This window comes from Mustela lutreola, chromosome 10, assembly GCF_030435805.1.
Source record: "Mustela lutreola isolate mMusLut2 chromosome 10, mMusLut2.pri, whole genome shotgun sequence".
Lineage (NCBI taxonomy): Eukaryota > Metazoa > Chordata > Mammalia > Carnivora > Mustelidae > Mustela > Mustela lutreola.
In genome coordinates this window covers 44,177,819-44,202,073 of record NC_081299.1, presented here as the reverse complement: position 1 = coordinate 44,202,073, position 24,255 = coordinate 44,177,819, and the positions used below count along the sequence as shown (strand labels likewise).

Here is a 24,255-nt window from a genome sequence, read left to right as displayed (position 1 = left end):
TTAACTTACCTCATTTCTGCCTCTGTTTCTTTCCTTTGATAGTATGTGGTAATTATAAATGAATTAAAATTTTAGTATCAGTACTTATACTCAAGTTTATATTAAAATTCATGTTCTTTTTTACCTGAAATATAACAACCCTCATACATTTGAGTGTGGAGTAAATATCAAATAAATAAATTTTAGTAATTATTAGTGATTTGAACACATGACCTTACAAATCATGGCTTACTATGATTTGATAAATTAAAGAAAAAAAAAGAATCCATGTAAAGGTTTTAAATTAAAAGTAAAATAATTCCAAAAAATCAGTTGAAAGTAATAAAATAAAAAATAGGGAATCTACAAGGTTAATTAATTAGCATAGCCTAATTTTTACAATAGGAATTTCTTTATAATCTAGTGTACGAATCTCCTTTGGGAATTAGGCCTATGAGTTCATCTAACAGTTGAATTCGTACCTTGTAATTACCTGGCCATATGCTGTTAGAATGAGTGTAATTTGGCATGAAGGAAATACCTTTTGCATGTTGGTGAGTATAGTTCTAGTGAAATCTTAGTAGTAGTGACAGTTTTATACACCATAGTAATGCTGTTAGCTTAAAATCAGTTGCAACTTTAGAAAAGTAAATTTTTTAATGTTTTAACAATTTGAAGAAGGGATTTCCATTTGAGTACAACTTAAATAGCAGACATCAGTGTATTACACTTTTGTACTTACTGGCCAAGTATCATGTAACATTGATTTTATTGGAAACTGAGTGTGAAGATGAAAATTTTTCACTTCTAATGAGAACTGTTGTGTTTAGGAAGATTTAGCCAGATAATACTTTTTATGTTTGGAGTTCAGTTTTCCAGGAATTTTTTTAATTTGGAACACCAGAGAGAGGTAAACACATAAATACAGAAGAGTGAACCATTTCAAAACATGCGCACATTTTTAGTGTAGTCACTGCATGTGTTTCACTTATTTATTGTTTTAGCTTGTTTTTTTCCCCTGTAGTTCAGATAAATTTTAATGTTAGGTTTCCTAGCAAACTAGACGTGGCAGATTAGAAGGGTTTTGTAGAAGTCCCAACATGAGGTGATGAGCATTTAGAAAGCACATTTGATAGTAGTGAGAAGTGACAAGCAGCAGCTCAGTGGTAAAGGAGGGGACAGGAAAACTTTCAAAGGGGACTCAGGCAAAGCAGGCCAGCCAGTGTGTATGGGGCCATATGAGACAGCTTTGTGTCCTTCACGACCCTGGAGGACAGCAGGTTTTCATGATGCTGCACCCATGAAAAGGTTCCAGTATGCCCTGTTTAAGAGTGGTCAGGAATGTATGGTACAGTTTAGCAAGGTTTTAGTTTTTGAACAGAATAAAAGAAGGTTGGGTGCATAAAGAGGTAAGCTTCAGGTACCTGGGAAATTCAGACACAAAGGGCATTTCAGTCTAAGGATTCTGGATTGCTCAGGCATGGCTAAGAAAGTTGTGCTTTGTTTTCAGAAGAGTTAATGTTCTTATCTCACCTTCCTTCTGGGGAGTTTTAGTTTCTTTTTTAGGTTTGTAATTCTCGTTCTCATTATCATAGGAATTTTTATTAGTATTGGAACATGTTTTTAAGTCACAATTGATTTATGAACATTATTTGTTAATTAGCAATTTGTAGGAGGCATCATTTTATTGTTTATTGTTGATAATCTCTATGGTGAGTTTTTGGCCAAGTGTTTTGTGCCCTTTTTGTTTTTATGATAGGTTTATGAGTTCCCTATCTCCAACAGTGGAAAACCCAGCTTCCATCATTGGTGGCTTATATTTTTTTATTTGTGTGTGTGTGTGTGTGTGTGTGTGTGTGTATGTGTTTGTATGTGTAAGGGAAGTGGAATCTACTTGTTTACCAGTTGACTTTCAGCTGGGTCATGGAACATATAACCATAGATTTGGTTTATTTTTGTTTGTTCTGAAGAGAAGAGCTAAATGCAATTAAGTCAAAGTTTTATCCTGATAACCTTTCCAGTAACGGAAATGTTTCAGCCACAATGCAGAGATCTGTGGAATCTTTTCCCAGGACTGAGTTGAAGATTTGATTTTCCTCTTACAGATGAATAATATCTTAGGTGCCCCCCAAAGTCTTCTCACTTCTGAAGATGAGCTTCCTTGTTTCAGCCCCGGGTTTGCTTTCCTGTGGTATCTCAGTTATTTGTGTTATGAAATTCAATTGACACTATTTGAGATACTTTCACTAAAGTTTATGCTGTTTATGTTAGGAATATTTTATTTAAAAAAACACAGAACTTAGTAAACAGCATGGTACATTTTTTTTATCAGTAGGCTTCCAAAATGATTTCTGAAATTAAAATCTTTTTCAGAAGGACTTATTGGTCAGACATTCTGTTGCCAAAGACTTCTCAGTTTCTGCTTTTTGTGCTTTTAGAATCTAGCTTTTTATAAACAGATCAGTTTTTTAAAATTTTTTTGCTTTTTTCCCCTCTTTTCATTTCTCACCTCTGTATTGTCAATTTTGGTGGAAAATTGAATTGCTTTCTGAAACCTGTTGTTGGAAATCCACAGTGAAGCATTTTGGTAACAATTTATAATATATTTCAGATCTTAGAAAATATGAACGAATTCTATACTGCAAATGGCAATGTCATCTTGCAGTTGTTTAATTTATTCTGGATTCTTTCTTTTTTTATAGAACAACCTCTTAATTCTGACCTAAATATCACTCCCACCCCTTCTGTCTATCCCCACTGTTACTGCTCTGGCTTTGTTCATGTTCCTTTTTTTACCTTGTCTCCGTGCCATTCACTGACACCAGAATGATCTCTCTACAGTGCAGATTCTACTCACAGGATAACCTTGCTCAAAAATTTTTGGTGCTTCCTTATTTTCTATAGGTAAAACCCAAACTTCTTTTCTCTCAAGGTCTCCATACTTACCCGTCTGGTCTTATCTCCTGACTTCCAGTTTCATGCTCTGCCTTGCAGTTCAGAGGCCGTCTCTTGACCCACTGTCACCCCCAAACCCTAGTTTCCGTCTGCCTGCCTAACACCAATTCATTCTTCAAGGTGAACTCCAAAGCCGTATTTCCCTAAGTTCAAAGTAAAGCGGTGATCATATTTTAGTTAAAAAAGACGTGTTTACCTTAAAGATTTTTTATTTATTTATTTGAGAGAGAGAAAGTGAGAGAGAGAATGAGCAAGGAGAAAGTCAGAGAGAGAAGCAGACTCCCCGTGGAGCTGGGAGCCCGATGCGGGACTCGATCCCGGGACTCCGGGATCATGACCTGAGCCGAAGGCAGTCGTCCAACCAACTGAGCCACCCAGGGGTCCCACGTGTTTACCTTATATGTATCTGTCTTTCCATTAGGCTTGAGGAACAGGACTCTTTTTATCTCTGTGATTCTGACGTCCTTGATTGGATAGAGAGTCAACTGAATGAATGGGTGGAAAGAGAATTTTAAATGAAATAAGAAGTCAAATGACATTTGGAAGAGTATTGTGCAAGTGGTTTGGAAGGTGGTATATTTTGTTCAGGCTTCTGTTGTCTGCTAACTTTTATCATTGGGCAAGTCAGGTTGTCTCCCTGAGCCTCAGTTTTCCCATCTATAAAATGGAGGTCTTGGACTATACCTGTGGTTATTTTTTTTCATTCATTCATTGACTTCTTTGAGAGATTAAAAGCTATGTGGCCTCTCAGGAAATATACACACTTAATTTTTAAAGTAAGCTGGTGCTTAAGTATTAATACTATTATTTTTGGGTGATGGGACCACAGGTGATTCTGTTTCTATTCTTTCATTTTCAATGAACTTCTAAAAAGTATATAAACTTTATTTTAAAAGACCAGCAAAACTATGGTGTTCATTAAAATGAAAGTAGCTTTAAAAAAAAAAAAGGAATAAAGTATTTCACAAGTCCTAGACTCCAAAATTATTTTTTAAACTTTGCTATTAAGGAAAATTAGATACTAAAATGATTTAATTTGTGTTTTAACTAGCCAAAATATAGAAAAAAAGGATACTGCTTCCTAGTATATCACTGGGAACAATTTTCTATTAATCTAGAATTCATATTTGACTATCTGCTTGTTAGATGGTTTCCATTTATTTCTAGTTATAAGAAAACTGTGATCTAGGAGATGTGGTTCAGTAGGACTTTCCACATTTGGGTCAGAGGTTAAGCTTTAATGGAGTTTTTGTGTAGTTGCTTTTCTGCATGCTCTCCCTTGCCTTGGAGTATCTCAGAACATTTTGCCCTATTAATTGGTTCTAGCATATTCTTCTGGATGACTCCAGTGTATTTTAATTGGCCTTTGGATTACCCTCAAATACAGTCACAAGTCTGGGACTGTATTTGGAAAAGAGCTGTCTTTAGAGCAGAAGGGTTTTGTTTGTTTTGCTTTGCCAAAGGTATGGACTAGGTAGAGGTGCACATCTGGCCACCACAGCCTTCCCTTGTCACCTCTGTTTCCTGTGACTGAAGCAGTATTATTCAGGGTTGTTGGGCTCTTGGTAGGCTCCAGACTGAGTCCTCATCTATTGCAGTCCACCCACTTGACTCTTTCTGTCATTTATATATGCTGAATGTAGAGTCCTCTCTCATGTCTTTTTGCACATTTTTAAGAGGGTGGAATGGCTATTTCTGGTATTCTTATTAAATGGAAAATCATTAAGGAGTTCTGAGAATAAAAACTTTAGATTTATATAAAATAATGATTCGTTCAAATTCCAGTGGTAAAAACAGATATTAAACTAAAAATGTTAGAGCAACAGAACGGTTTTTAGCCCATTTAATAAAATAGCCATTCTTTCAGTAGGTTTTAATTGAGCACCGATTGTGTGCTAGGCACTGAGCTAAGTGTTGGGAGTGTAATGGTGAGCCAGTCACATGTAGTACCCTCTCTATTATAGTTCAAGGCTGGTAGATTTCTTGTGCTCTAAGTGGAATAAATTGTGATGTTCTCATTCAGAAACTGGAGTCCTTGAAGAGTAGTGAGTTAAATATGAAAGAACTGACATCTATCAAAAGCATTTGAATAGTGCCTCAAGAATTTTTTGTGATGTAATTTGATTTATAGTGGTATCCATTGCTAGGAAACCAAGTGGTATTTTTCTCAAGTGATACTTCTTTAGTGCTATGGAATGTACTGAGTTTGTGTTTATTTACTTGTTGGGTTTTTAATATTAGTAGTTGATATTTCTCTCAACTAGTGTCTCTTCTGAGAATAGCTCTGATTATTTCAGTTAAATGCTGTTACTTTTTGTCCTGAAATTATGAGTGTATATGTTTTTCCCAGAAACGAGAAATTAGGAACTGGTCTGATTTCAAGCTAAACATCCCTTGTGATTGTCGATAATATAAAAGAAGCCATTTTAAAGCTAGAGCAATGTGTTTGGTTTTAGAAAGACTTAATGATGGTAAAAATAGCATTATCTCTATAATGAAAACTTGTCTAGGATTAGTAAAATAAGAAATCCTTAGTTTGTTATTAGTATTTTAGGTTTTGTGGTCAGTTTTACGCTGGAGTGGACTGTCTTTGCTAAAATAATACTTAAAAAAGTAGTAATTTTCATTTTGTAAGATTTACTCTTCATGGTGTTTTGCATTTCAAATATTTTGGTGAAATAGTAAAAACTATTTCATTAGTTTGTACATCATATTTGTTTTTGAGAAAATGGCAGTTATCTATTGAGCAGTTGGTACTATCAGTGTTGAAATTATGCCAGGCCCCACCAAAAATGTGTGTGTGTGTGTGTGTGTGTGTGTGTGTGTGTGTGTGTAATTTGTACCATAGAAGCAATTGGTTCATGTTCTGTGTGCAGATATACTGACATCTGTAGAGAACAGTAAGTGGGTCCTATTTGCTATTCATTACTTTGACATTTTTATGGTGAGAATATAAAACATATCTGTGGTAGAGAAATTCCAAGCATTTGTTAAGGGAGGATCAAAGATGGGAAGATCAATGCAGAATTATCAGAGATTCAAGGGTTCACCCAGTTCATATCATAATATGGGAGACTAGTATCAAGAATTCTTAGCAAGATACACTTTATAAAACAGAAAAATTATCTGTAGAGCTATTTCCTGCCTTCCCCTCTCCCTATTCCTAGCAACAGAACTGAAAGTTGTAAATTTAAGTATTAAAATGAAAGATTTGTTCAGAGCTGGAAGGGGCCATAGGGATCTTGTGTTAAAAAGCTTGTCAGTTTAGGGATGAGGACCTTGACCTTGGATCGTTAGCAAAGTCAGGAAGGGAGCCTAGCTTTCCCCCCTCGAGGTGTGTTTTGTGTTCTTTACCATGCTTTGGGACACGAGGAAGGCTGACTGCAGGTCTTTAATATATCCTTCCTCATAAACTCACGTATTTGAATCACTACTATTTCCTCTGTTAGATACTAGTTTGGGTTAAGTAGGCAGAGTTGACGTTTAATCCACTTTTTCCTCTCAGACTTTTTTTTTTCCTAAGATTTTATTTATTTATTTGACAAACAGAGATCATAAGTAGGCAGAGAAGCAGGCAGAGGTGGCGGGGGATGCAGGCTCCCTGCCGAGCAGAGAGCCCGATGTGGGGCTCAATCCCAGGACCCTGAGACCATGACTTGAGCAGAAGGCAGAGGCCTTAACCCACTGAGCCACCCAGGCGCCCCCTCTCAAACTTTTTATCTTGTTTTCTCTTTCAGCATTTTTTTTTTTTTAATGTCTGTGGCTACTGATGTTTCTAGAAGGTGGTAAGTGTTGAGGAAGGAAAGGCTGAGCAAGTGCTGTCACTTGTGAAGATGTGTGTCTGTCTACTTGGCATCCTTGCACAGCTGACAAGGATTAGTGAACTCCTGAGTCTACCCACAGTTGCACCCATGCATTGGGTACTTAAAAAATAAGCATAATAGGGGCGCCTGGGTGGCTCAGTTGGTTAGGCAACTGCCTTCGGCTCAGGTCTTGATCCCAGGGTTCTAGGATTGAGCCCCACATTGGGCGCCTTGCTCAGTGGGGACCCTCCTTCTCCCTTTCCCTCTGCTGCTCTGCCTGCTTGTGCTCTCTCGCTCTGTCAAATAAATAAATAAAAATCTTAAAAAAATATAAGCATAATAGTCAATATGCAAATCTCTTGAAATAGTATACCGCCTAATTTGTCTTTTTTTAAGTGTGTATCTTTTACTTAAAATTTTTTTCTCTATCATACAGTGTTTATTATAAATATCAACTGGGATGTTTTACACACTTGTAGATTTGAAATTAAACGTTCTGAATGATAAATTGGAGAGGTATTAGTATGCTAAAAATGTAACAGTTTTCCTTAGATGATATATTTTAATGAACACAGAAATAAAATGCAATCTTTGATTAACTCTTTACAGAAGAACTTTAAACAAATGAGCCTTAAAATATTTCAAGGTTTGTATTTTGTTTTTTGTTTTTAATGACTCCTTGCCTCTGCACATGTCTTTTCTCCTACCCAGCATGTCCTCCTTGTCCCTCTTTCCCCTTCTCTTGCTGTACTGGACTATGAGAGTTAGTCCCCAGTGCTGCCTATGTGACATCCACGTGACCCTGCACTTGATCCTTCCTCTACAAAGTAGATTTCACACGGGCTCCGTGTTGACAGATATAGGTAATGAACGCCGTCCTTATTTCAGTCCAGCTAGTCCTGGGGCACTCTCATTTGCTAACCTACCACATGCACTTTTGATCAGGTCTGCTAATGGTTGGCTAGTAGGGCTTGATATCTTCCATTATTTTTCTTCCACTTACTCTTCTGTTCTTCCAAGTTAAAAGTCCCTCCTTAACTTTGAATAGAGACTTACATTCTCTTGCCACAGCATTTATCTGTTACGTTGGAATTATTCATCTACTTGTCAGCCAGACTGAACTGTGGGTCTTGAGGACAGGGTCTGATTTTCTGCATTTCCCATGAAGTTCAGGGTAACACTTGACATAGGAGATGCTAAATTAAATGAAAGAATGTGATCTGGAAAATATGATGGAGTTTGCATCACCATTCTGGCACACATTTTCCTTCATTCAAGCATATCACATAACCTCTGAAAGCTAATCTTGCCTAAAATAACCTCCTCCATAGCTTAAAGGCTATGCTAATACCAACGCTTTGATAATCCTAGGGCAGATTTCTGTTGAGGTATTTACCTTGTTTTACAGTTTGCGGAAAGGAACTTTTTTTTGAACTGTTGCCAGTAGTTCAAATGGGCACCTTGTTGGACACAACACATGAAATTGGAACTTTGGTATTCAGTACCACTCCCTGTGCTTTATAAATTGTTATATATCTCACAAAGAAAAATACCGCACACAGGAAAAAACATGATGGCTGCTAAAAGAAACAGACTTTTTTTTAGCCTTAGGTAGGACTGTTTTTAGATAGTTTTGTTGCATGGCTTTGTTGAGCTCTACTTCAGTAAGGAGAAGATTATTGCAGAGATTGTCATTTTTGGAGAAGAAAGGGCAAACATGCTTTCAGTAGAATTAAAACAGGAAACTGATTTTTATTGTTAGTTTTTGTTTCGGCTTGTCCTATTTATTGGTTTCATTTATCACTATAATAATGATGATGTTACTATTAATCTAAGCAAGTTTATTTTGAAAGAAAGCTATTAAGATGTTATTTGTTTTTTACCCCACTTTTCTTAGCCAGTGTGTGTGGGGGGGGCAATGTGCAGAGGGGAAGTAGGAGGAGGAAAGAAACAGTAGTATGGGAACCATTTGTTTAACACTGAACAAATATTTATTGAATGCCTTTGGCTGTAGTCTGGCCTCTGATGGCGAAAACACAGTTCCTGCTTTTAAGGAGTTGACAGCCTATTGCAGTGGTTTTGAATGGTGGGTAAGGATGGCCAGCACCAGATCAGAATCAGTTGGTTTGCTTTTTCAGAATAGCTTATCCCCAGCAGAACCTCCAGCTATCTCAGGAGATTCTGCCAGAGTAGGGAGTATTAGGTAAGAGTACTTAATAAAGTGTTAGAAAAGGTACATGTTCTGAGGTCAGCTACAAATCCAATGTAGATATATTAGCTATATTTTTCCCAAGTTTTTCATCTTGAACAGTTTCCAACCTACAGAAGCAACAGTACAACGAACACTTGTGTACCCTTCACTTTGATTCAACATTTGCTTTAGCTCTGCTCTCTCTCAAGGCACATACACATACACAGCTGCACATACACACGCACAGACACACATACACATGCGCGCGCACTTACACTTTTTCCCCCCTCAACCTTTTGATGATAAGTTATAAACGTCCTGACACTTGACTCCTAAATACTTCAGTATGGATCCCCTAAGGACAAAGACACTCTCCTACAGAACCACAATACCATTATCTCAGCAAGGGAATTTAACAGTGATATATTCATATTCTCCATTATTTAGATCATATTTAGATTTCTCCACTTGGACCAAAAATATCCTTTGTAGACATTTTAAATTATAACCCAGGATTGAATCAAAGATAGTGCATCTCATTTAGTGATTATGTCCCTTTAATGTGGATTCTAGAATGGACTTTGTATCTTTTTAGTCTTTTGAGACTGACATTTTTAAAAAGAGCCCAATTCTTGTATTTTTTAAAGATTTTATAATTGAGAAATATACCAGGAAGTTTTATCATTATCTATTAAGGTAATAAGGAAAACTGAACAAAAGCATTAACTTCTTCCATGACATAATTTGTTCCTCTTTAGTATGACTGTACTTTTAATCATCTTTATTCTGACTTTTATAGAATTTTAGCAATTTTAGAGCCAGAAGGGATCTTGGATCTATAGGTAAAGTGTTTTCATTTTACAGATGAAACTGAAGTATGGAGATACCAAGTCTCACCTAAGAATGTGGTCTCAAAATGTTAAAAGCTTCTGGTCACTTGGACATACTTAGGCAGAGGCTCTGGGATTTTCTGGGGATGTAGAAGAGAATTAGGTATCAGATAAATGTTTAGACATTGAAAATAGGATGGAGACAGGATGTAGCTCCTGTCAGTTGAGTAACATGATCAAACTGGGATGCCAAACCTGTAAGCTGATAAAGCCTAACACACCTCAGTGTCAGATGTTTGGAAATAGCGGCAGGCTCTTCAGTTACGCTGCACTCTGTCTTGGGTGGCAGACCCTTGCATACACAGTTCTCTGTGCCTAGAATTTCTTCCCCTTCTCTCTTACTTCATAAGAATTTTTTTTTTAAAGATTTTATTTATCCATTTGACAGACAGAGATCGCAAGTAGGTAGGGAAGCAGGCTCCCTGAGGAGCAGAGAGCCCAATGTGGGCCTCGATCCCAGGACCCTGAGATCATGACCTGAGCCAAAGGCAGAGGCTTTGACCCACTGAGCCATCCAGGTGCCCCAGCTCCACAAGGCTTTATTAGGTGCTTAACATCCATCCATTCACCAGAATTTATTGAGCCCCTACTCTGTGTCAGGAACTGTTGGAGATAACGCAACAAACAAAACAAAACTTCTGCCCCGGCGAAGTTTATATTCTAGGTTTGGGGAGGCAGACAACAAACAGGGTAACTAAGTAAAGCATGGGCCATCAGATGGTAAGTGCTATGGAGAAAAATAAAGCAGAAGGTGGCGGGGCAATCGTGCTGGACTGGGGCTGGCTGGGTATGGCTTGGCCCTCTTAAAAGTCCGTCATTCGGAGAAGGCTTCCCTGAAGAGGGCGTACTTGAGCAGAGACCTGAAGGGGGTAAGGGAGCAGGTTTCGTGCTTGTCCGAGGGCAAAGCACTCCCAAGTTAGAGCTCCGCAAACTTGTTCTGTATAGGGCCAGATGGTCAGTATTTGAGGCTCTGCAGGCCATACTGTCTCTGTTGCAGCTCCCCAGATCCACTATTGGAGTGCAAAAGCAGCCATGCATGACATAAACCAGCAAGAGGGTCTCTGCACTGATATAACCTTATTTACGGAACGAGGGAGTGGACAGTACTTTGCCATCTCCTGCTAAGCACAGGGAACACCTAATGCAAGTGCCCTGGTGGGCAGCATGGCTGGGGTGCTCGTGGAGCCAGCAGGCAGGCTATGTAGCTAGAACTCAGGAAGGAGGGAAGAGCAGGAGATGAAGTCAGAGCTGAAGGAGAGGGCAGATCCTCATGAGGGCCTCAGAGGCAACTGTGATGATGCCTTTTTGTCAGAATGAGGAAGGCAAGCCTTGAGGGTTCCAAACAGGAAGATGTCATATTGTGGGAAAGATCCAGAGTTTGTCATTGAACTTACTAATTTAAGATGCTTATTAAATATCCTAGTGGAGGTATCAAAGAAGGAGTTGGATGGGTGCTTGGAGTCAAGGGAAGATAGCTATATTGGAGCTGAACTGTGAAAACCTTTAGCTTAGAGATGGTATTTTCATCATTAGACTAGGGGCGACTGCATGGCTCAGTAGGTTAAAAGCCTTTGCCTTCTGCTCGGGTCATGATCTCAGGGTCCTGGGATCAAGCCCTGTATCAGGCTCTCTGCTCATTGGGGAGCCTGCTTCCCCCTCTCTCTCTGCCTACTTGTAATCTCTCTTTGTCAAATAAATAAAATCTTAAAAAAAAAAAAATCATTAGACTGAGAGTACCTAGGTGGCTCGGTCAGTGAAGCTTCTCTTTGTTTCTGTGCAGGTCATGATCTCAGCATGGTAAGATTGAACCCCACATGGGCTTCATGCTCAACAGGGTGTCTGCTTGAGATTCTTCTCCTCTGCCCCTCCTCCTGCTTGTGCATACATGTGTTCCCCCCTCTCCCCTCCAAGGGAATAAATAAATCTTAAAAAATATAAAAATTAAAAATAAACCATTAGACTATGCATTCTCAAAAGGGCTAGTAGCACTCCAAAGGAGACTCTTGAGGAGTGAAAATAATCTTAACTGTTATAGTGGTTTGCTCCAAATCTCAAACCTACCCATCACAAATTTATTCTTCAGTATTTAATTAACAGAGATGGGATGATTGGGGGAAAAGTGTTGAAAAAAACTTCTCAAAGAGTGATAATGAAAACAAGGTTGAGAACCACCAAGGGCACAGTTGAAAATCCACAGGTAACTTTTGATTAGCCCAAATTTCACTCCTAATATCCTGTTGACCTTAACTAATAACTTAAACAGTTGATTAACACATATTTTGCATGTCATTTGTATTATATACTATATTTTTACAACCAAATAAGCTAAGGAGGAGATGTTATTTCAAATCATAAGGAAGAGAAAACACGTTGACAGTACTTAACCGTATTTTTCAAAGTGAACCCATACAGTTCAGGCCTGTGTTGTTCAAGGTTCAAGTATATAAGATGACAACTTCTTATGAAAACCTTTGTTTCTGAATAATCTAAATACGTGAATAACCAAGAGTATGAAAGGAAGGGACCATGAGAAATGTCAGCTTTTATAGAAAAGTTAGGAAATTTTCTTCTGCTTATAGCAGAATGAACTTGAATTCTAAGAAAAACAATTTGCAATAATTTCAGTAACTAATAGAGTGTATTAGTAACTTGGGGACTGCCTACACACTTGCTATCATCTCTCTTTTTCCAGGAAACAGTATTTTAGGAATCATTTTCTCTAGTCTGAAATAACAGAAGGAATATCAGATCTGCACATCACTGTCTCTGAATTACTTTGAAAAATATTTAATAAGTAAGACTGACAATCTCAAGATTAGTGAATATTATAAATTCATGACTTGGAAGAGCACCTGGGTGGCCCAGTCAGTTAAGCTTCTGCCTTTTGGCTCAGGTGGTGATCTCAGGGTTCTGGGGTGGAGCCCCGCATCCCATCAGCTCTCTGCTCAGCAGGGAGTCTGCTTCTCCCTCTTCCCCTCACCTCTCTCTCACACTCTCTCTCTTTTTCTCTCTCTCACATAAATACAGTCTTTTAAAAAATCAATTCATGGGGCACCTGGGTGGCTCAGTGGGTTAAGCCTCTGCCTTCGGCTCAGGTCATGATCTCAGAGTCCTGGGATCAAGCCCCGAATCGGGCTCTCTGCTCAGAGGGAAGTCTGCTTCTCCCTCTCTCTCTGCCTGCCTCTCTGCCTACTTGTCAGATGATTAAATAAAATCTTTAAAAAACAAATTCATGACTTGGAATCAGATGTTCATGTTTTCATGTTTTTCCTTAACTACTCGACATATATGATGCAGTTTGTTTATTTTAGATAATCTGTTTTGAGAAATCAATGGAGAAAACAGTTTGCCATCTTCGTTTTCCTGTACATTAATCAGAAATATAGACACTGAAAAAAAGAAATGTAGACACTCTTTTGAGTACATTGTTGGCTAATAAAATAGCTCAGTAATTGAATTTAGTAGTAAAAGAAACGATGCAGCGTTGCCAAACACCCTCTCTTTAAGTTGAATAATTTTCTTTATCTGTCTTCGTTGAGTCAGTGGGCAGATAGTTTATTTCTAAACAGGCTATGCCAACTTGAGTAGGTTTTGCTTTCTTTGAACAAAGAAGACTTAAATTTTAATAATACATCCATGTTGAGTTCAAGATTAAAACTTGAGGTAGTTTTCTAAAATAAATATTAAACTCTGTTATTAACTTAAAAGCTTGTGCAATGCTTATTTTAAAGCTCATTTGCAAGGGTTAATAAGTTACATTGTTTTTTGTACTCAGCCACCAACTAAGGTAGTGCCTATATTTACGTTGGTTTATCTGCAGTTTTCAAACTGGCAAGTTTCTGGATATAGGTAGTGACATGTATGAACATACCTAATTGTAAATATAAAAGGAAAGATATTTTTGTCAGAATAACCTACTTGTTCAGTCTAAAGATCTCCTTTAAAGATCAAAACTGTGGAGGTATATTTATACTATATAGTGACAGCATTTGGCAATACTGTGGAAAGCTTTATAACTCTACTTCCAACTCTGTAAGTTGGAAATACTTTACTGAGTATGAAATTGCCCTTTTAAGTAAGTAAATAGTAGATAGTAAGCCTTATTCTGAACAGTGTGCCAATAGGTGAAATTGTCATCACGACTCTTTGAATCCCTAGCAGGTTTATAGCACTATGAAGTATTACGGAAGTTACAGAAGCTTTGTTTAATATTTTCATTTGTATTTTGGGGCGTAAGTAAGATTATTTAGGAATAGGCTAAATTATGTATCCAGCAATGTTAATTGTTTTTATTTTAGTCCTAAACTGGCTTATTCAGAAACCATAATTTAACAATATGAACTCATCTATTATATTTCTTAGGTGATGAAATAAAAACACAAGATTCAGTGTTACTAGAAAATTTTCAGGTTAAAAGTGACATTCAGGAATTGTTTGCAAGTTCATTTCTCTATTTATTGCCTGGTGACAGAATCATGCATGTCTAACAAATGCTGAATTTATGTATTATAGAACATCTTTTAAAATTTTAAATGAAATTGATGGAATATCATAGTAAAGACATTACTTCAAGTGGTCAAAAAGGCTGAGTACTGAGGTTTTATTAATATGCTTGAAAATTAATACTGGTTTTGAAATAATACTCTCTGTAAGCCTCTGTCTAAAATATAGTCCCCCTTAAACTTCTTCAGCTGCGTACACATCCCTCCCCAGTGCACATGCGTGCACAACATCCACAGGCTAGCTTGGATGCCCCCTCCCTGCTCTGCATTCATGTGTCCTGCTCTTTAAAGACAAGAGTTGTATCTTTATCTGTGTCTCCAGTGCTGAGCACCTTGCCTGGAACTTACCAAGTTTATGATAAATGCATTTCTAACCCATTTAGAACCAGTAAAAATGAATGGTTACTTGAGAGTCATTTGGATTTGGCATCTGATGAGGAATTAGTGTATTACATTCCTTAGTTCTTATTAAAAGCCCAACACCATATTTCCGTTGGGAGCTGTGTTGCAATAGGACAGTTCTGAGCTGCTTTGCATGTGTTCTCTTGCTCAATATGTAATTTTTGCCAAGGACAGTCTCTACTTAAAGTGATGACTCAAAATATTAAACCAACTTGAAAATGGGTTCATGTCACTATTTCCTCCTCTCTTAAGATTCCCTATCTCTTTGTGTTGGTTGGCAGCAACCTCAAAATGTAATTCTGCTCTGTATCATTCATTAACCGTACTGTACATCACGCCTGTTCTCTTTTTTTCAAGATCAAGAATGGTAAGTGCTTAGGAGGCAACATGAGACTTTTTGCCTCTTAGATCTCAGATATATTATTTTTTAAATTGCTGTTTTCAAACTGTCAAATGGGTCTGTGTATCATTTTTATTATAGATCATTAGGTACAACTCTGTGTTTTGAAGTTCTTAGATATATTTATGTACTTATTCATGTTTAGTGACCATAATCATTAATTCCTTAATCAGCTTTTTAAAATAACAGCCTTATTGAGTCACAATTCACATACCATAAAGCTCACCCTTTTAAAGTATACATTCACAGAGTTTTGCAGCCATCACCTCTCCTTTAGAATATTTTAATTGCCCCCCAAAAAAACCTTATGTCCAGTAAAAGCCTCTGCTTTTCTCCCTCCTCCCATCCTCTGGCAACCACTAATCTACTTCCTGTGTCTGCAGATTTGTCTGTTATAGACATTCATATAAACAGAATCATATAGTATATGGCCTTTTGGTCTGGCTTCAATTTATTGTAATGTTTTTTGGATGTCATTCATGTTGTAGCATGCTGTCAGTATTTCATCTATTTTTAGGGCTAAAAATATTCCATTGTATGGATATACTACATTTATTCATTCATTTCAGTGATATTTGTGTTTTTACTGCTTTTTGACTTAACTGTCACCAATGCTGCTGGGCACATTCATGTACAAGTTTTTGTGTGGACACACGTTTCATCTCTCTAGGGTATATCTAGTAAATATATCAATGGGTACAATTGCTGTGTCATACGGTAACTGCAATTAACTTTTGAGGAATTGACAGCAGTCTTGCAAAGTGGCTGCACCATTTTATATTCCAACCACCAATGTATGAGGGTTCCAGTTTTTCCACATTCTCACCAATACTTACTTATCTTCTTAATTTTAGTCATTGTAATGTATGTGAAGGTGGTATCTTTAGGGTTTGATTTGCATATCCCTGAGGACCAGTTAATACTGAGCATCTTTTCATGTCACTTTAAAGGTCACTTAGAACTTATATCTTCTTTGGAGAAATGGCTGTTCAGATCGTTTTTTTGGTTTGTTTGTTTGTTTTTTTGTTTTAAGTAGGCTGCATGCCCAGCTTGGAGCCCAGGGTGGGGCTCGAATTTAGCACCCTGAGATCACAGACCTGAGCTGAGATCGAGTTGGATGCTTAACTTACTGAGCCTTTCAGCACCCCAGTTTGTCCATTTTTTAATTGAGGTGTTTATTTATTGTTGAGTTGTAATAGTTCTTACTTATTTGTTTGTTTTAAAAGATTTTATTTAATAAGAGCTCTTTTTTAGATAAAAATTTTTTTATCAGATATGAAAGTTGCAAATATTTTCTCCCATTCTGGGATTGATTATCTTTTCACTCCTAATGATGTCCTTTGATGCATAAAAAGGTTTTAGTTTGGTGGAATTCAGCATTATATATTTTTTCTTTTGACATTGTGTTTTTGGTGAAATCTAAGAAATAATTGCCCAGTCCACAGTCATGTAGATTTATTTCTGTGTTACATTTTTAGTTAATTTGTGTATGAGGAAGGGGTCAAGTTTCATTCTTTTGCTTGGGTGTATTCAGTTCATCCCGCACTATTTGTTGAAAAGGCTAACCTTCATTGAATTGTTTTTATGCCTTTGCCAAAGATTCATCAAATTTTATTGTCATCCTTGTTGAAAATCAGTTGACCACAAATATAAGGGTTTTGTATTTTTGAAATCTCAAATCGGTTCCATTGAACTGTATGTTTATCTTTATGCCAGTACTGGATTGTCTTGATTACTACAGCTTTATAATACATTTTAAAACTGAGAAGTATAGATCCTCAAATTTTATTCTTCTTTTTCAAGATTATTTTGGCTGTTCAGGGTTTTTCACATTTCTTTGTGAGTTTTAGAGTCAGCTTGTCAATTTTTGCAAAGAAGACAGTGGGAATTTTGATGCTTATTGTTTTGAATCTATAGACTAATTTGGGAATTATTGCTGTCTTAACAATATTAGCTTCCAATCCATGAATATGGGATGTCTTTCCATTTATTTAGGTCTTCTTTAATTTCTTTGCTGTATTATGTGTTTTCAGTGTATGAGTGTTGTACTTCCTAAGTATTTTATTCTTTTTGATGTTATTATAAATGGAATTTTCTTAATTGTATTGTAGGATTATTATTAGTGTATAGAAATACAATTGAATTTTGCATATTGATATTGTATTCTTCACCTGCAACCTTGATGAACTCATTTATTAGTTCCAGAAGGTTGTTTTGTTTTTTGATGTATTCCTTAGGATTTTCTGCGTACAACATTGTGTCATCAATGAATGTAAATAGTTTCATTCTTCCATTTCAGTATGAATGAAGGCCTTTATTTCTTATTTTGTCTAAGAGCTCTAGCCAGATACTCCAGTATAGTGTTGAATGATGGAAGCTGTGAGAATAGAAATCCTTCTTTTTCTTGACTTCAGAGGAATGCATTCAGTCTTTGACAATTAAGTATGATGTTAATTATAGGCTTTCTTAGATGCCTTTATCAGGTTGAAGAAATTCCCTTTTTGTTGAATTTTTTTTTATCATGAAAAAGTGTTGGATTTTGTGAATATTTTTTCTGAATCTGTTGAGATGATCATGTGTTTTTATTTTTTATTCTGCTATATAGTGTATTGATTGATTTTTGTTTTCTAAACGAACCTTGCATGCCTGGGATAAATCATACTTCCTCACGTGTATAATCCTTTTTATATACTGCTGGGTTTGGTTTGCTGGTTTATTATGAAGGATTTTTGTATTAATATATTCATGGGGATATTGATCTGTCCATGTATTTTTTTAAACTGTGGTAAAATATTCCTAACTTAAATTTACCATTTTAACCATTTTCAAGTATAGTTCTGTGGCAGTAAATACATTCCATTGTTCTCTGACCATCACACCATCCATCTCCAGAATTTTTTCATCTTCCTAAACTGAAACTATATATTCAGTAAACAGTAACTTCGTATTCTCCCTTGCCTCCAGCCCTTGGCAACCACCATTCTATTTTCTGTTCTATTAATATGACTACTCTTGTTACTTCATATACATGGAAACATACAGTATTTGTACTTTTGTGACTGGCTTATTTCATTTAGCACCAGTGTCTTCAGGGTTCATGCAGGGTTGTAGCATGTATGAAAATTTCCTTCTTTTTAAAGACTGAATATACTACTGCCTGTAAATACCACATTTAGTTTATCCATTCATTCATCAAGCATCTATCATTGTGAAGTATCTTTGCCTGGTTTTAATATCAGAGTTACACTGACCTCGTAAAATAAATTGGTAAGTGTTCCCTCCTTTTTGGGGGGGATGGGGAAGAGTGTGAAGGATTGATGTTAATTCTTCTTTGAGAGTTTGGTTACAATTGATCGGTAATGGCTTCTAGCCCTGGCCTTTTCTCTGTGGGAAGCTTTTGATTACAAGCACTCCATTTACTTGGTATAGGTCTATTGAGATTTTGTTTCTTCTTGGGTCAGTTTTGGTAGTTTATGTCCTCCTAGGAATATATCCAATTCATGTATATTATCTAATTTGTTGTCGTATAATCATCAATAGTATTCTTTACAGTTGTTTTTATCTTTGTAAGGTCAGTGTTGATATCCCCTCTTTTGTTCCTGATTTTTGTAATTTGAATCTTCTCTCTTTCTTTCTTGGTTAGTCTGGCTAAAAATTTCTTTTTTTTTTTTTTTATATTTTTAAAGAACCAACTTTTGGGTTTAATGCCTCTATTATTTTTTCTTTTCTTTCATTTGTTTCCACTGTAATCCTTATTATTTTTTTTCCTCCTGTTTTCTTGGGTTTAGTTTGCTCTTTTTCTACTTCTATAAGGTTCACGGTCAGGTTATTGGTTTGAGATCTTTCTTCTTTTTAAAAAAATCTTCCTTTAATCACTGCATGATAAGTTTTGTTATATTTTAATTTTCATTCATCTCAAAGCACTTTCTAATTTCCCTTGTGATTTTTTTTTTTTTGACCCAGTGGTATTTAGAAGTTTGTTGTTTAATTATCACATGTTATTAGATTTCCCAAATTTCCTTCTGCTCTTGATTTCTAATTTCATTCCATTGTGGTCAGAGAACACACTTTGTATGATTTAATCCTTTCAGATTTTTTGAGGCTTGTTTCAGGACCTAACATGCTCTGTCCTGAAGAGTGTTCTGTGTACACTTAAGAATATATATTCTGCTGTGATTGGCTGGAATAATCTATAAATGCCTTTTAGATTTAGTTAGTTTGTAGTATTATTTATTTAACTCTTCCATATCCTTGTGATCTTCTGTCTTGTTCTCTTGTTCTGTTACTGAAAATGAGATGTCAAAGTCTCCAACTATTCTTGTTGAAGTATATATTTCTGTCTTAAATTCTGTCACTTTTTGCTTTCTTTACTTTGAGTCTCATTTGTTACATGCATACATTTTTATAATTGTTATGTCTTTCTGATGGATTGTTTTATCATAAAAAATTCCTTGTCTTTAGTAACATATTTTTGCATAATACGTGTTTTTTTCCTGATATTAGTGTAGCCAGCCACTACAGCTCTCTTTTGGTTATTCTTTTCATGGTATGTCTTTTCCCATCCTTTTATTTTATCTATCTGATATTTTGATCTTTTTTAGAAAATCATTATGAAGTATACCTTTTAATCTTTAGTAGTATCTTTGAACATCTACTCTGACTCATACTGGTATAGCCATTTTTGTGTGTACATGATATATCTTTTGCATCCTTTTAGTTCAGCCTGTTTGTGTCTTTGAATCTGAAGCATGTCTGTTGTAGATACCATAAAGTTGGATCATTTTTTATTCATTTTATTTTTAAATTCTATCTTTTTTTTTTTTTTTTTTTTTTTTAAGAGAGAGAGAGTACATGCATATGCACATGAACTGGGATGTGGTGGGGCGGAGCAGAGGGAGAGAGAGAATCCCAAGCAGGCTACACACTCAGTGCAGAGCCCAACACGAGGCTCGCTCTCACAGCCCTGAGATCATGACCTGAGCCGACATAAAGGGTTGGATGCTCAATCAACTGGGCCATTCAAGTACCCCTAGTTGGATCAGTTTTTAAAATTCATTCTGCAGATCTCTACCATTTTCATTGGAGTGTTTAGTCCATTTATATTTAACATATTACTGATAATTATAACTTAATTGATAAGATAAAATTTACATCTGCCATTTTGCTCTTTGTCTTCTGTGTCTTATGCTTTTTTATTCCTCTAATCCTCCCTCCATTGCTCTTTTGTATTAAGTAGATGTTTTTGAGTATACATTTTTAATTTCCTTGGGTTTTTTTGTTGTTGTTTGGTTTGGTTTTTTGTTTTGGTTTTGTTTTGTTTTGTATTACTGGGTAGATTTTTTTAGTTATTTTCTTAGCAGTTGCCCTGTGTATTATAATTAACATCTGAATTTGTAGCAGTGTAGTTCAGATTTAACTTAATTTCAATAGGATACAAAACATTGCTCCATTAACACAGTTTTATAATTATTGCTTTCTGCATCAGTTTTTTAAATCAGATAGGAAAAGAAATGCTGCATTAATACTGTCTTTATATGAGAGAGAGTGATGGGGGCCTGTGGAGTTGGTTCCTTTCACATTTATGCATTTTTAAGAAAATGAAGTCTGTAAAGAAATAGCTTTTACTGGGACGCTTGGATGGCTCAGTTGATTAAGCAGCTGGCTTTGGCTCAGGTCATGATCCCAGCATCCTGGGATCGAGTCCCACATGGGGTTCCTTGCTCTGCAGGGAGCCTGCTTCTCCCTCGGTCACTCTGTCTGCCTGTGCGCACTCTCTCTCTCTCTCTCTCTCTCTCTCTCTGACAAATAAATAAAATCTCTTAAAAAAAAAAAAGAAATAGCTTTTACTGGAAAATAGTTATTAAAATGTCGATGTGGTTAATTTTTAAGTGGTGGAATTAATGGTAGGTCTTACTTTTTGCTATACATATTTTCTGTATTTCCTACAAAGAACATGTATACTTATTTAGTAATTCGAGACAAAAACATAAAAATATTTAGAAGCCATTTTTTTTAAAGATTTTATTTATTTATTTGACAGACAGAGATTACACGTAGGCAGAGAAGTAGGCAGAGAAGCAGGCAGAGAGAGAGGAGGAAGCAGGCTCCCTGCTGAGCAGAGAGCCTGATGTGGGACTCCATCCCAGGACCCTGAGATCATGACCCGAGCCGAAGGCAGCGGCTTAACCCACTGAGCCTCCCAGGCGCCCCTAGAAGCCAATTTTTAAAAAGATTTTATTTATTTATTTGACAGAGAGAGAGAGAGAGATCACAAGTAGGCAGAGAGGCAGGCAGAAATGTGGGGGAAGCAGGCTCCCTGCTGAGCAGATAGCCCAATACAGACCCTGAGACCATAACCTGAGCTTAAGGCAGAGGCTTAACCCACTGAGCCACCCAGATGCCCTAGAAGACAAATTATTTATGTTACCAACTAGAATGGGGTTTCAGTCCAAAAGTAGAGCATACTAAGTATAATTTAACTTTATTTTTATTTTTTTACCACTATAGGTACACCCCCACCTCTCTAGATTCATTAGGTTATACCTGTGTAAAATACTTAATTTTCTTAGATTCTCTCTGACTCCAAAATCCTGGGTCTTTATATCTTCATCTGACTAAATTGTTTTTATTTTAATTTTGTAATAATTCCAGATTTACAGAAAAGTTGCAAAAAAGTACATTGCGACTTTACCATAAATCTGGAATTTTTATATAACCTTTATTAGGTTCTTCAAATATTAACATTTTATCACATTTTCTTTATTATTCTCTTTTTGTATGTACACATGCATCTGTGGTGTTCATATGTATATAAATTTGTGTGTGTCTGTTTTGTTACTGCTTTTTCTGAACTGTTGGAGAATAAATTGTAGACATGATGCCCCTTTACCCTTAAATACTTCAATGTGTGTTTACTAAAAATGAAGATATTTCTAACCTTTGCATGTTATCAAAATGAGGAAATTAACATTGATCCAGTATTAAAGTCCTCTGAAGCCAAGAAGTAAAGTAAAACAGGAACAAAAATGCCTGTTTCAAGATAACCCAGGAACCCATGTCTCAGTTATTTGTCGGGTCACTCTTAGTCTTTTATAACTTCGACATTTTTGAAGAATACAGGCCTAGTTATTTTTTGAGTGTTCCTCACATTGGGTTTCCTCGTGGCTAGTTTCAGGTTTTGCATATCTGGCAGGATGACCACACAACTAATGTTGTGCCTTCATGGTGCACTACTTCAGTGTGCACATGCTGTTCATCTCACTACTGATGGTAAAGACCCTTGCCTCTCTCCCAGGCTCCAGAAGAAGCTCTTAGCTCTTCAGTTGCTTGGTTTTTGGCTTATGAATAGCAGAAATTCATTTCACACTGTTCTGAAGGCTGAAGTCCAAGATCAGAGGATCCACATGGTCAGGTTCTAGTGAGGGTCCCCTTCTGGGTCATAGGCTGCTGCTGAACTCATTGTGTCCTCACCTGCAGGAGAGCAAGGAGAGGGCGCAGCTTTATTGTGACTCCTAGAAAGGCAACCATCTGGAAGCTCGTAGTTTTAGTAGCTACTAAGCGCATTCAGTGATTACATCTATGATTTGACATATTAACTCCGGTAGAAATTAATGATAGATATTTTGTAGTAATGGCATAGTATGTCATCTGGTTGAATTTTTATTTTGTATGCCCTAATTCTACTTTGATCCTAAGTTATTAAATTTAAACATTTAACAAGTAAACATTTTTGAAAGAATACTAAAATCTTTACTCTTATTAGAGTTCCTTTAAGTAAAACTGTTTTGTTCACAGAACTTAGTAATTTCGTGTATTATATTTTAAAAGCTGAATTTCCCCCATACATTATGATTCTAAACCTATTTCATCCCCCCCACCCTTTACCTCCAGTTTACATTGTTGTCTACTGTTTTTAGTTTTTCACCACCTTGCTATTTTTTGTCTTATTTTCATCCCAGTTTAACCACAAACCTAAAAAAAAAAAGTGTCACGCTTCCTTTAGCTCTCATATGGGATTGAAAATCACTTTCTTCTGTATACTTTTATAATTTCTGCTTTATATTTATGGTCTTTTCTTTAACTGAGGCTAAAAGTAATTTTTTAATGGAATGATTTTATTTTCTAATGATTAAATTATAGAGTGAATTGTGAAAATATTTAGGTTTCAAAGAAACAAGAGTAGGTATTAGGCAGTTTGGGGGAGAGACCAAGGTTGCTTTATAACAGATTACTATGGTAAGAACTTATGGAAAGTCTAGCTGTTACCCTATTGATGGTTGAAACTTTGTTTGAATGAAGTATTTTTTCACTTAATAACACATATTAAATACCTGCTTTGTGTTGGGCACCAGGTTCTGGAGATAGTGAGGCGGTCAAAACCAAACAGGGTCCATGTCTTTATGGAGCTTGGTCTAGTGCAGCACACATAAAATATATCACAAATAAGTGTAAAGTCTGTGAGCAGTGCTGTGAAAGAGAAGTTCAGGATGGTAGGAGTATAAAATAATGCAAGGAATTCAGTATAGTTTAGGAGTACCAGAAAGGCTTTTCTAAAAGAGTTATGGATGCACAGCAGTTACATAAAGAAGCTGGGTGGGTGAAATTGGGAATAGTGGTATCTCCCTGGCAGTGGACAGAAGTAGATAGATTTGAGAGAAATGTAGGGAGTCTCATCACCAGGTCTTGGAGGGTAGAATGGTAGAATAGGGTTTTAAGAATGAGTCCTTGATTTCTGGGTATGCTGCTCTTCACTGGGTTGGAGATCACCTAAGAGGAAATATCCTAGAACTGAGGTTTGAGAAGCTCCAGTATTTAATGGTCAGGAAGAAGCAGTGTACCAAGAAGAGACAGAACAGAACAGCCAGACCCGCAGGAGGAGCACTGGGAGGTGTGCCCTCCTGGGAGTGAGGCCTGTGAGCTAGCATTTCAAGAAGAGGGAGTGGGCAGAGGGGCAGATACTACTGAGAAGGAATAGTGGGACTGAAACTGCTCATTGGATTTAATGACTTAGTGGTGGCCTGAACAACAGCCTCTGTGGGAGAGTAGGGACTCTGGAAGCCATACTGGTGTGGGGTCAGGGAAGAGTCAGTGTGAGGAGATGGAGAAGCAATACGGAGAACTCCTTGGGGAAACC

The 24,255-nt window shown here is 36.6% G+C and overlaps 1 protein-coding gene across 3 annotated transcripts in view; it reads left to right on the top strand.

The window, feature by feature from the left end:
• Nucleotides 1–24,255, top strand: part of USP24 (ubiquitin specific peptidase 24) — a 136,438-nt gene that overhangs the window by 4,976 nt on the left and 107,207 nt on the right. The gene's annotated exons all lie outside the window — the stretch shown is intronic.